We start from the raw sequence: 13,782 nt of genomic DNA, 5'->3' as shown, positions 1-13,782 counted from the left end.
AAGGGGTAGTGTATGCACAGGAATCCTTAGCATTGAAGATGGTGTAAGAGGAAATCATCATGGGTGGATGCTCTGGCCACACCAGGGTGAGGGTGAGTACAGCGTCACCCATGGGAATGATGGTGGGGAGCACTATTGAAGGTTTAGTCTACCCCAGCAAAGCCTACAGACAATGTCCTTTGTTTTTGTCCAAATACTGCAGCAACAAGTAGCATAGAAGCTGGCTTTACCGGGAGTGAGTTACTTATACTTTCAACAACAAAGTTTGAGTAAAATCTGCAGCCACAGTACTAGTTTTGCAGTTTTTAATGTGTGCCTCCCCTTCTCTCTGCTGTTACTTCACCAACACAGGAGGCTGCAGCATCAACAATGGGAGCCCACAGTGGCAGTCAGCAGCATCACCCCATCCGTAGTCTGGACATCTGTTTAGAACAGGTGCTCCTTGCCAGTTTGGCTTTATGCTGTATCTGAGACCTCGGTGTGAATAAGACCATAAGACATACAAACAGAATTAGGCCATTTGGCCTATCAAGTCTGCTCCACCATTCTACCATGGTTCCTGCCTTTTCCCCATAACATTTGACATCCTTACTAGCTAAGAATCTGTCAAATTCCGTTTTAAAAGTACCCAATGACTTGGCCTCCAGGGCCACTTGTAGTAATGAATTACACAGATTTACCACCCTCTCCAGTTTCTAATCTAAAGGGACATCCTTGTATTCTGAGGCTATGCCCTCTGGCCTTTGACTCCTATCCATGTCCACTCCATATAGGCCTTTAAATATGCAATAGGATTCATTGGGATCCACCCTCTTTCTTCTAAATTACTGTAATTACAGCCCCAGAGATATCAAACGCTCCACAAATGTTAACCCTTCCACTCCCAGGGCCATTCTCATGAACCTGCTCCAGACTCTCACCAATGCCAACATATCCTTTCATCCTTTCTTAGATAAAGGGTCCATATGCACTATACTACACATGTATCTGTGTGTACACACACACACACACACACAAACACACACACACCAATACACACCAACTGAATACGACAAACTAGAGGGCTTATAAAATAGAGAGCTATGGGTAACCCTAGGTAGTTTCTAAGGTAGGGACATGTTCAGCACAGCTTTGTGGGCCGAAGGGCCTGTATTGTGCTGTAGATTTTATTGAACAATGCTTCCCAAGAGAAGTCAATTGTGCAGAGAAAGAATAAAGTTGGTTAGGATTTTTAACAATGGAATACTTTTCCAATTGTGCCTCAAATAAACAGGTAGAAACTACTTTGTTTAATGTAAAAGGCTACTTGGCAACTTTTTTCCTATAATAAATTAATGCTGCCAAATAGTTTTATTTTCCTTTTGCTCTCACAGGCTTTGGTCACCCCACACTCAAAACAATGGACAACTATTTTCTAAAAAAGATATTTCCGGTTTTGATCAAATGATAGCTTCTATTAAGAACTTGCATCTATTCAGCCAAGCAGCAGTAGCTGAGATGCATATGCTTGTCTAATTTTATTTAAAAGCATTTCACTTTTTTCCTCCTGTTAACATTGTTGCTTTTGCTCAGACAGTAATGGGTTTCCCTTATGCCTTGGATTGTTATGATCATGTAAATTTATTGGTGCTTAGAAGAACGGAGCTATTAAAACATTACAACAACCATTACAGCGTGTGTCTGATGTCGTTCTCCTAACGAACATATGCTTCCAACTGAATGCCTAAACTCTTATTTATGGATTTAATTTAATGTGCGGAAAGAATTCAAAATTAAATTCTGTACTCGCCTCCGGAGAGTGTCAGTGTATAATAACATGGTAATTTTTACACATCTTTATGAGAAATGGGAAAATTAATTCTTTTTGACAAGTTGTAATTATTCGACTTGGAACAGTTGCAGCTGAGCAGTTTGTGAGGCTGTTGTCTGGTACTGGTTTCTGTGAGATGGGTTGGGTGGGGGGGGGGGAAGGAGATGTTTGTATATTGGTGGGTTTATAATGTGTGACACATTCCCCACTGCAAATTAACGATGAGCAATCTGAATGGGGCTGCAAACTCCTGTCACCACAGAGAAAGTTACACTTCACCTTCTATATTTTTAAATGCCCCTCTTCTACATTAAGGTTTTTTTTAAAGCAATTAAGTTGAAGCTAAAAGTCTACTTTAAGAAGATTGCTTGCCCAACCCTCCATATAGATTGGATGATTCAGCCTACAGGTTTATTTGTACAGATTTGGAGGTCAGATGTAAATACTTTGTTTTATCTCATTCCGTTGTTCTCTCCCTCTGTTGTATTGTTCCATGTTTTTTCCTGTGCTTTGATGTGCCACACACCAGGTGTTCATGTTCTGAATTACACATGAAAGGGCCCATATTCCATGCTAATTAAACCAGCAAAACTGCCTGTATACAGTTTCTTTAACCAGCTAACACCCCTGTCCAAGTCACCCCACCCACCATCCCACCCATGCACATACCATACACTTTGGCTATTGCTGGCTGTCATCTAAGATAAATAAAGTTCAACTATCTGTATAAAATGTAAAAAAGGCATCACGTGTTGCAAATGTCAGACTTGGAGCCGTAAATTTAAAAGGTTTCCCAGTTGTGTTGACAGTAAACTTCTTCTAAAGTGGGCAAGTGAGTGAAATTAACTTCTTTCTTTAATTCTACTTTCACAACTTGAACATTTCCCACTTTTCCTCTCTTCTTCCAATTACCCTCATTTCTGAATTGTAACGGGTGTTTCACTTGTATTTGTCTCTCATAGTTAAACCTGGAGCCTTAATGATCTGAAAATCCCCATTCAATGTCTTCTTCGTGGGCGGCCCCCTTTTCGATTCTCCTCCCCACCCAGCCTCTACCCCCAGTTCAGCTAGATAAAAGAATAGTTTGTCATGTGCAAATACGGTGCACGTAAATCAGTCTTAAGTCTCTGGCTATTGTCTGACAAGCTCGATCATGAAAGAAAAAGAGAACGAGACATTTGATAGAGTTGTGTGGATAGCTTGAATGGACAAGGATGTTGTCCATTCTCTAGTATTAATTCCATTTTGTACTGTATAGACCTTTCCAATTACACTGTCTGTGCTTGCAATGAAAACAACTAGAAAAATCTCAGTCTTTCAGGTTAGACCCTTCTGGAGATTATGCACTCAAAGGCGTTTATCTAGATTTCGAATATAAGCTTGCATTCAATCAGAACGGTGAAGTCACGTTTCATCATTAATTCAGGTCCTGCAAGCGTCATTAAAATTTTCATTTTGGAGCGCTTTTAATAAAAATAATCCCAGTGTGCATTAAAGCAATATGGAGGGGATGGCGAGGTTTGTGGAAGTAGGAGTGAGGTTATGGGTATGAGTTCAGGATGGAAATATGAAGGAAAGATAATTGAAAGCTTTGTCAGAAGGATAGATTCACAAATGGCTTTACAGTTCTATTGCACTGTGTTATAATTTAGAACATTCCAGAAAATGATTTTAAATCCCCTGAGAGTTTTAGGTTCTTGATAAAATTAATACTGAGGAAAAATAATCTGGGAAAATATGAACTTGTTATTAGTAAAAATGACCACATTGCTTGTGGACTGTCAAAAACTCCCATATGTCACTTTGGTGAATGACACCTGTTGTGTGATCTAATTGAAGTTCCGGCCCTGAAGATAACTGTATTTGCAAGCCCTTCAGAACCACTGGCAGCTTACTGGGCAAGTGTTGATGAGCAATATATTCAAGTCTTGCAAGAGGCACTGACACTCTGAGAGCAAGTAAACCGAGGTTGCTTGCTGCACCATTCAGGCATTACTCATCTATTCCTGGAAACCTCAGGATAAGCCTCGAGAGTTGGCAGCAATGTTCTGTACCCTAAGTAAGGGCTGAAAGAAAACTGGTATGAAAATCAATTAACAAAGTCAGAACAGCTCTATTAGCATATTCTAACTTTTTTGTGCAGCTTCCTTAATAAAACAATTGAAAATTAACACATTTCCAGTGAGATTTCCTGCATAATGTGGTCATAATTTATTGAAAAAGAGATTTTGTTTTCAATGTTCATGGATGTCTGCCTTAATGAGGTCAGTGCTGGCAGTTTCACAGATTCAACAACAAAATCTGAAATATAAAGTTAATTCCCATAATACATTAACCAGGTTAACATATCCAAAATCTGATTACTTAGTTAGTTCCAGTGCACATCTTTATTTCATTTGCCTGCCTGATGCTGTTGAGCACATTGAATGCAGATCAGGTGGCCCGAACTGTAAAAGCCTTTAGGTATAATGGGTGTAGGTTTTTATCCTACTGCATTCAATGCTAGACTGCAAGATCTGATTTGAACTAAATATTGGATACAAGAGTCAAGGCTAAAGCATCAGCAAAAAGTGAAAGGGAATAGTGAAGTAAATTACATTTTTTTCACAATGTTAAGTGTACTAAAGGTTGCAATGTAAGAAGTGCAGACAATAGTCACACAAGAGACCTATAAACAGCAATGTGATAATGACCAGATGATGTGTTTCCAATTATAATGGTTGAGATATAAATGTTGGTGAGGATATCTTCTGCTTTTCCTTGAGCTTTCATCTTCCACTGATTGGGCAGGTCAGGCCTTGATTTAATGCTTCATACCATAGAAAGCACCTTCAATTGTATTTCCACAGCACTGCATAGAATTGTGAGGCAGAAACATTTGTTCGAGACACTGAAGTGGCGTTTGAACCTACAGCCAATAGACTAACACAAGGGTGTTACGTGTGAGAGAAGGTTGATGCAGGAAGGGAGAGTGCGAGTTCCTGGACAATTGTTAGCTCTATCCTTAGGCAACAAAGTGAAGGCCTGTAAGATATTGATAGATAGATGGATAGGTGCGTTATTGATCCCAAAGGAAATTACAGTGTCACAGTAGCATTACAAGTGCACAGGTATAAATATTAGAAGAGAAATAGAAAGAATAAAAATAAGCAAGGTTGCTGCAACACTCCCATAAATAATGTCATAAAGAGTTATTTTTCTTATTCAACAGGGTCAAGTTTATGTTTTAGAGAATAAAGAATATAGTTATAGACTTGTGCAAATGTCAACTCCCAATAAGGTTGCTGTACTGCAGGTATATATTACAAATTAAACATCCCTTCCTCGCAGACCATATCCAGAAGAGATTCTGCAGCTGTTAGAAATCCAGAGCAACACATACAAAATGCTGGAGGAACTCAGCAGGTCAGGCAGCATCTATGGAGAGGAATGAACACTCGATGCTGCAGACTTGATGAAGGGTCTGAGCCCAAAACTTCAACTGTTTATTCCTCTCCATAGATGCTGCCTGAACTGTTAAGTTCCTCCAGCATTTGGAATGTGATAATAAGCAGACCATATCTCTGGGATTTGGATATCAAAAAGGGATTGAGCCTTAGTCTGGAAAGTGAGTCTCTTTTCTGCCTTTGCATGGAGAATTTGATGTTGAAGAAGTGCATGAGAGAAGGTGCTGATCCGGCTACCTGTGCCCTTTGAATTTTTAGTGTAATACAACCTCCACTTGGAGTAAGGAGACCACAGACTTAACAGGTAAGTACAAGGTCTTTAGGAGCAGTGATGGAAATGATGATAATATTTTCACTTGTGAAAATAATTTCACTACAAAGTGAACTCCTCTAAGCCATACTTAAGTTACACTCTGATCTTAATCCTTGAAACAAAGATGTCCAGATGTCCAAAGAGGGTAAATCTCTAGCTAAGTAAAATTCCTATTCACAAGGGATACCAGATGGCACCTTAACGTGCCGGGGAGCTAAGGGAAGTTACATCACATTGGTAGCTGGTAGCGAACAAGTTAATAAGCCACAAATGACAGGTATTAAAATGATGCTGGTGTTGGAATTGTGTCTGGTTTAAACACAAAACAGCAGACTTCTGCAAGCTAGACCGGTGGGAGAAATTATATGCATGCTTTGTGGTGCAGTTTTTTCAGGATTTGTCTTGTGTAATTATAGCAGCAGGTGTAGGGGTTTAGACACTGAATTAAAAATGCGGGGAAATGTTTTTCTGTATTTGACATTTTGTTTATGATGATTCTATTTTTTGCTGTTTAAAATGCAGCAGTAAGTTAGTACTGAACAATGTGTACTGTGAGGACTGTGTGACAGCAAAGCCTCATGTGTCTGGTTAATGTGGGAGCCCTGTGTCGGCACCGTCTGATTGATAGATGAACTCTAAATTGCAGCAAGTTTCAAAATGTCGATTCTTCATGATGAGACCTTCCATTGCCTTTGCTGACCCATTCTCTGGGACCTCTGTTCACCACCAGTCCCCGCCCCCCATCCCACAACCTCCATCCTCTCACCATCAATCCTTCGTATACCTGCCTATGTCATTAGGGGCAGTGCAGTGGCATAGTTCACAGATCTGCAGCCTTACAGTACCAGAGTCCTGGGTTTGAACCTGACCTCCAGTGCTGGCTGTGTCTAGGGTTTGTATGTCGTCCCTGTTAATGTGTGGGTTCCCCCTCTTGGTGCTCGGGCTTCCCCTCACATAGGGTTGGTAGTTTAATTGATCTCTGTAAATCAGAATCAGGTTTAATACCATTGAACATATGCTGTGAAATTTTTGTGGCAGTTGTACAATGCAAAACATTAAAAAGCTATAAATTACAATAAGATATATGTAAAATTGAATAAGTGGTGTAAAAAGGGAGCAAAAATAGTGAAGTGGTGATCATGGGTTGGTTCATATTCTATTGAGAAATCCAATGGCAAAGGGGAAGAAGTTTTTCCTAAACTGCAGCTAGTCTGTGAGTGAGTGGTAGAAACTGGGCTGGAGTCAATGGGAGTGTGGGGAGAATCAATGGGAATTAATGTATAATTCCTGATGATTGTATAACCTAGTGGGCCATTGGGCCTTTTGTATGGTCGGCATGGTTGCATAGCGGTTACAGCACCAACAGCCCAGGTTCAATGACCCTGCTGTCTGTAAGGAGTTGGTACATTCTCCCCATGATCATGTGGGGTTCCTCTGGGTAATCCAGTTACCTCCCATATTCCAAAGTCAACAGGTGCTGCAGGCTCATTGGGCCAGAAGGGCCTGTTACTGTGCTATATCTCTAAATAAAAAATTAGATAAAATAAAATCTAAATAAAAAATTAAATAGAATTTTAAAAAAGGTTCCAAAAATGCTGGGGAACTTTCACCATTTGCCAGAGAGAGCAGGTGATCTGAACTTCAGTTTATGCCTCCACGAAAAGGCATTGCCTCCAGTAGCAGAGCACGCGCTCAGTGCTGCCGCTGCAGACACACTGATCATTATTGCGCTTAAACCTTAGAATGTGCACTGATATGTCACATATTCAAACTCAGAAACAAGAGCACCAAAGAGAGCTTCTTAATGAGCCAACACTGATAGATGAAATCCACTGCAAAATGCCCACAATGCTGGAGGAATTCAGCAGGTCAGGCAGCATCTATGGAGGGAAATAAACAGTTGATGTTTTGAACTAAGACTTTGCATCTGATTCTGATCAGGACTACCCAATGTCTACACAAATTTGTTAGGCTGTATTCATGAATATAGTTGAATGGCAACTCACTTTGAACATGGACTTGAGGAAACCCACATGGTCACAGGAGGACTGTGCAAACTCCATAAAGAAGGCACCAGAGGTCAGGATTCAACCTGGGTTTCTGATGTGGTGAGGCAGTGGCCCTACTAACTATGCTGCTCTGTCACTTGATTGAGGATAGATTGCCTGCACAGCAAAAGAACTTTTCCAGGGGTGGAAATGGCTGATAGAAGGGGGCGTCATTTTAAAGTATTTGGAAGAAAATATGGGGGATGTTAGAGGTAAGCTTTTCACAGAGTGGTGAGTATGTGGAGCATGCTATGGACAGTGGTGATAGAGACAGATAAAATAGGGCGTGTAAGAAACAGCGATAGAAACATTGAGAGCAATGGGAAGGGTTAGAGAGTAGGTTAAAATGTTGACACAATATCATGGACCAAAGGTCCAATGTTGTGCTGTAGTGTTCTATGTCCTATATTCTATGCTGATCACCCGGTTGTAACTGTGTCAAGATTTCACATAGTCTTAATTGTTCCTGTGGCTTGGGGATTAGAGGAAATGGAATGTACAAGCCTTCACAGGCAAGTGACTTAAATTCATCGGATTGCAGTCAAGATGACTAATCTGTTATGTTTGAGAAGCTTGCAAGTGCAAGAGTAAACCGTAAGAGAGAAATCAAGATTCACAGAATCATTAATGTCAGTTAACTACAGAACAAAGCTAGTCAGCTCTTCACCTCTCAGTATGCATCCTTCTTCCACCCCACAAAACCTTCCCCCCCCCCACACACCCCCCATCCAACTCTCCAGTGTTGGCTGTGAGCACTGCCCTCATTCTAGTCCTTAATTTAACTGTGACCTGTATTTCCATGGTTGTGTGGAAACGTTTAGGAGCCTCATGAATTCATGCGAATAGAGGCCTAATTATGTAACCAGTGGGGCCAATTGTATTTTAACATGCAAAGTACAACGCTCAAAAAATTTGTTGTGTTGTTTAGGCAACGGATGTCCCCTTGCTCTCCGAGAAGACTTATCAGAAAATCGCTTCTCATCAACCACTTGGTTTAACAATGATACGTTCCTTGGCTCCTTTCTTGTACAGCTTAGTTAGGTGCACGTTAAAGGCTTGTGCTTTGGGCTAGTAGGCGCGTATTGTTCTCCAGCAGCTGTCTACCCCACTCCACCCAAAACCATTGGATAAAGTTAATTGTGGTTGTTCCTTTCAGTGCCTTCTGGTGCACTGGACAACAACCTTGCTGTTTCTTTAGCATCTATCTGCTTTTTATGAGGCCGATTTGCTGGCTTGATGCTCAACCTGGTACGGATGGAAAGCATGCACGCGGAGCTGGCCGGCTTCGAACCCAGAACCACTCTCCTTGAAGTCTGATCCAGATGCCACTACACCACCGGCCGTCGTAATAAAATGAATGCCCAATACTTCAGGCAGAGAATGACATCTCAGCTTAATGGATAATGATCGAAAAGAAGAACTTGTGATTCACAAGAACATGACAGGCCAGAAACCTGTACTTTGGAATGTAGTTCTGGTTGCTGTCTAGTGTAGGGATGTTCCTCATTGCAATGGAATGTATCAGCAGTTAATCAAAGGTCAAAAATTCAAAGTAACTTTATTATTAAAATACGCATTTGTCTCCATATACGACTTAGAAATTCTTTTTTTGAAGGCATCTTATTAGACTTAAATGCGTGAAGACTGTTAACAAGCACACCTGTAGAAGTTCATCACTTCCCTGAATAGAGTAAAAGAACCTGAAAGAGTTTTGCGTGCATCATATCATAAGGTGGATAAAGAGTGTGTAACGTAGAAGTTGACTACTCAGGTAATGGATCGGGTACTAGTTTCTATGAACTTGATTAATCACATTTTAATGATGTAACTTTCCTCTGAGACCACACATTGGGTGTCAAAATGTTTTCCAGCTCTACAATTCTCTGAAAACTGCTTTTCCCCAATTCCCCACATAAAACTTAAGGTTTAAACTGGCGTTACTGAACACATATGACACCTCACTGGTTGTCCAAAATGCAAGAAATTTGACTAAAAACATTAGTAATGATAACTTTTCTGAAGTAAATTGTGCTAAATTATTACTGCCAACAATGGAGAGGCGAGTGAAGGCAAAGTGAATTCAAGGGATGGTACATTTCAGAATCAGTGCAGACGGAATGATCCACTTGGAGAGGAGAAGTTGAGGTGGAGGAGTTCCGATGCCCATACAACCTGACCGGGTGAGAGATTAGATCACTCTGGCCACCAAGCTGATCTGGAAAAATCGAGAGCAGCTTCAGGCTGGACAGCGAAATCTGGGCCTGGAGCAAGTTGCTGGGTGGCATGGTCTAGGCCCGCTGCATTTTTCTGTGCTGGGCCGAGATCCTAATATGAGGTACGATACATTGTTTGGACAATTCAAACACTGGCCCAGATACACTGGAAAGACATTGCTCACTCTCCTGTGATGTTCACTCCTCTCTCCATGGCGCTGAGACTACTAAGAATGTGGCAGTTGCTGTGCTCTGTGTCCGCAAATATGATGAACTGAGACCAAGTCTTTGGGCCTACTCCGAGTTGCTCCAGGGTTCAGATCTAGGACTCATTTTGGTTCGGAAAGTCGTTACTCACTTCTATTGTTTGCATTATTTGTTTTTATCCCCTTTCTATGCCAATCAGGTGTTAGTCTTTATTTAATTTTTTAATTGGGCTCTTTCGGGTTTCTTGCTTTGTGACTGCCTGTAAGCAAACAGATCTCAAGGTTGTATAATTCATACTTTTTTTGAGAATAAAATTTACTTTGAAAGTTTGAAATTTCTAACTTTCTGTGCAACCCTGACTTAGTGCACAATTATCAGCAGCACATTCACCGTAAGTATCCTGATCTATGGCATTCTCTGCTGAACCTTTCAACTCACTGCCCTTCTCTGAGACACTCTTGAAAATGGAGTGTGGTGTCAAGGTATTAGTCACAGTCTGATGTTTGTGTCTTTAGCTTTCCGTCAGTTTTTGTCTGACTTTGTTCTCATTAATTGCGGTGGGTCATTTCGTTCATTAAAAATATTACATGCATGGAAGTTGTTACTATTGTAATGTGGGGGGCAACTGGACAATCCAATGAACTAACACAATGAATCTGATGTTCTGATACTGTCTTTTGAAAAGTAAATGAAAGCAAGGTTAAAGATTTTAAATTAATACTGGTTTCATCATTTATTTATTTATTGACACATAGTATGGAGTAGGCCCTTCCTGCCCCTTAAGCACTCGGAGGAAACCCATATGGTCACGGGGAGAATGTACAAACTGCTTACAGGCAGTGTCGAGAATTGAGCCCGGTCACTGCTACTGTAAAACAATTTGCTAACTACTACACTACTTATGTAAATGGGTAACTTGGTTTGTTATTGTCTCATATACTGAGGTACAGTGAGAAACTTTGTTTTGCATGTGATCCAGACAAATAATTTAATTACAACAGTGTATTGAGGTAGTACGAGGGAAAACAATAATGCAGAATAAAGTGTTACAATTGCAGAGAAAGTGCAGAACAGACAGACAAATACAGTGCAAGTCCACAGGTCCTTCTTCTTGTTCGGGAATGATTCATATAACAGCGAGATGGAAGCTGTGCTTGAGCCTGGGGGTATGTGCTTTTATGCTTTTTCATTGTTTGCCCAATGGGAGCGAGGAGGGGAGAGAGTATCCAGTCTTTGTTAGGCTGGCCGCTTACCGACGCAGTGAGAAATATGGAGAGATCCCCTACTCAGTGGTAGGCGGTGGAGAAGAAAGAATGTCCAGAGTGGGTGGGATGCTTCATTATGTTGGCTACTTACAGAGTCCATGATTTGCTGAGTTGTGTCTACAACTCTCTGCAACTTCTTGTGGACAAGGGCAGGACAGCTGCCATATTAAACCATGATAGGGGCCAAAGGGCACATGTCAAATATCTTTAGCATGTTGAGGAAGTTGAATTTGGAAGTTAAAAAATGGTATGGATAAAATATTTTTTAAAAGATTGTTGTTAAATAGGCTCTTTACAGGAAAGATCCATGGTATGAATTGAAGATTAGCAGGAAAGTAAATCCTAGTACAGGCAATGCCCAGGTTACCGTAGGGTAATTCCTGAGGCTTGTAACCTGAACAATTTGCAACTTGGAAACAAACACGCGTATAGGAGTAAGGAGACCAAGCAAGCGTGAGAATAGTGGCTTCTAGCGAGTGAGTGACTGGGTCTGCCCAGGGTTCCCAGCCCTCCCGCTCAAAGCGATTGCTGCAGCCTGGGAAGGCTGGGATGAGAAGAGAAGGCTGGCCCAACAGCCCCAGCCGCAGCAGGCAGACGCTGAATCTTCAAAATGCAATGCCTCAAAAAGGCGGCATCCATCACTTAGGGCACCCACCATTCAGGACATGCCCCCTTCTCAATGCTACCATCAGGAAGGAGGTACTGGAGCCTGAAGACACAGACTCAACATTTTACAAACAGCCTCTTCCCCCCGTCATCCGATTTCTGAACAGATAATGAACCCAGGCAAACTTCCTCAGTATTTTGCTCCCTTTTAGAACAACTTTTAAATGATTTAACATTTTTCTTTTTGTAACTTTTGGTATATTTATGTATTGCACTGTACTGCTGCTGCAAAGCAACACATTTTGCAACATATGTCAGTGATAATAACCCTGGTGCTGATTCAGAGTGTCCCTATAGCCCCACAGGAGCTGGAAAATCCGTCCCACCCATCTCATACTCACATCTGCAAATCGATCTGCAAATCGGGTGTTTGAAACCTGTGAACGACTTGGACTGCATAATTCTGAAGCAAATCAGCAATATAACTTTATTGACTCTAAAACATTTCTGATATATTCCGATATTGCGGAAAGGTGCTGCATAAATGCCAATTCTTACTTAGCATACTGTTGCCTCTTTAATACCTCTAGAAATAACTCTCTGGATACAGAGATGTCATGTACTATGTAACTGGACGTTTTAGAATGGCATTAAGTACTCCTACCTGTTTCTATAATGAAAAGGTTGGCAAGGATGCATTTATGTTACAATGCACTTATTCACTGTTGATTATACTGTATGCAAATGGCCATTCTGTGATTCCCACTTCATCATTACAATGGTGTCAAGCATTGCTTTACCTTAACAGAAAAAATAACAAACAGTTGGTTTGCGATGTAACAAATGTCATCCAGAAAGTTTTTGAAATCGAGCTTAGACTGGGTGGTGGGGGGCGTGCCAGGTGACAGGACTGTCAATCATCTCTCTTTCTGTACTGTTTCTGACTGCTTTAACTTCAGGCAGTTGAAAGGGGAAGGCGCACTTCCTCAAAAACACCAATTATTATCGGAGCAGATTAGACGTGAGTCAGTGATAAAATGCTGGTGTATTCTGAAGCACTTTGTAAGGAAACAATACAGTCGGGAATGACAGCTCAGTATGATAATTAGCATACATACTTTTGTGGGGCTGCTCCCACTCTGACACTGTCTATAAACACTTGAACAGCCTTTATCATGGAACTGCCAGTAGGCATCAGTGCCCTGGCGATTAATGTGCAGACCTCACTTTACCAGCCTGCAGACCTGATGAGGAGGAAATGGAGAAAAGAAAGAGGACAGTTTTTCCACAGCCTTGGAAAGTCACAGCACATTCCACATAATCATTGTCATTGCTAGAATGGAGGACATGTAGGCTCAGCAAGACTCCACCAAACATGAAAACATATATAAATAGGTAATCTCTTTCTGTTTCGTGGTTTTAGGGATTCATGTTGGTCAGTACAGCAGAAGATTGTCTAAACCTTCTTTAATTAATACTATGGAATATTTTACTTGGGAGGGCATTTTGAGACACTTGATTTGAAGATGACAGACTCTTGCTCCTTCACTCCCTTCTGCAGTGCAGTGTTGGTGAATATGTCTGTTTCTTTTGGGTTGAACTAGAATTTACCCTCCCAAGTTTCATTTAAACCCTCTGGTACAACGACAGTGCATTGCCACCCCAATAGCAACTACCAATCCTGCCATATCTACCACTGGAGAAGACTAAGGCTTCAGCACTTAGGAGCATCACCACCTGCAGGTTCCCCTCCAGACAAAAAATATTTTGTCCTTCCTTCACTGTCTAAATCCTGGAACTCCCTCCCCAGTGACACCTTTACCAGGACTGCAGCAGTTCAAGAAGGTAGCTCACAGCCATTCAAGGGCCATCAT

At 41.2% G+C, this 13,782-nt stretch overlaps 1 protein-coding gene across 3 annotated transcripts in view; it reads left to right on the top strand.

Moving 5' to 3' along the window:
- The window catches only part of sox5 (SRY-box transcription factor 5), a 385,467-nt gene that overhangs the window by 87,760 nt on the left and 283,925 nt on the right, over positions 1 to 13,782 (top strand). Inside the window, exon 1 of one of the 3 annotated variants that reach the window (XM_059987686.1) lies at positions 2,583 to 2,642. The exons of the other annotated variants lie outside the window; for them this stretch is intronic. The gene's annotated coding sequence lies outside the window, so the exon portion shown is untranslated. Of the gene's footprint in view, positions 1 to 2,582; positions 2,643 to 13,782 lie in introns of those variants that run through there. 3 annotated transcript variants of the gene reach the window in all.

This window comes from Hypanus sabinus, chromosome 13 (genome assembly GCF_030144855.1).
Source record: "Hypanus sabinus isolate sHypSab1 chromosome 13, sHypSab1.hap1, whole genome shotgun sequence".
In the NCBI taxonomy this organism is placed as follows: domain Eukaryota; kingdom Metazoa; phylum Chordata; class Chondrichthyes; order Myliobatiformes; family Dasyatidae; genus Hypanus; species Hypanus sabinus.
This window is presented reverse-complemented; position numbering and strand designations above follow the sequence as displayed.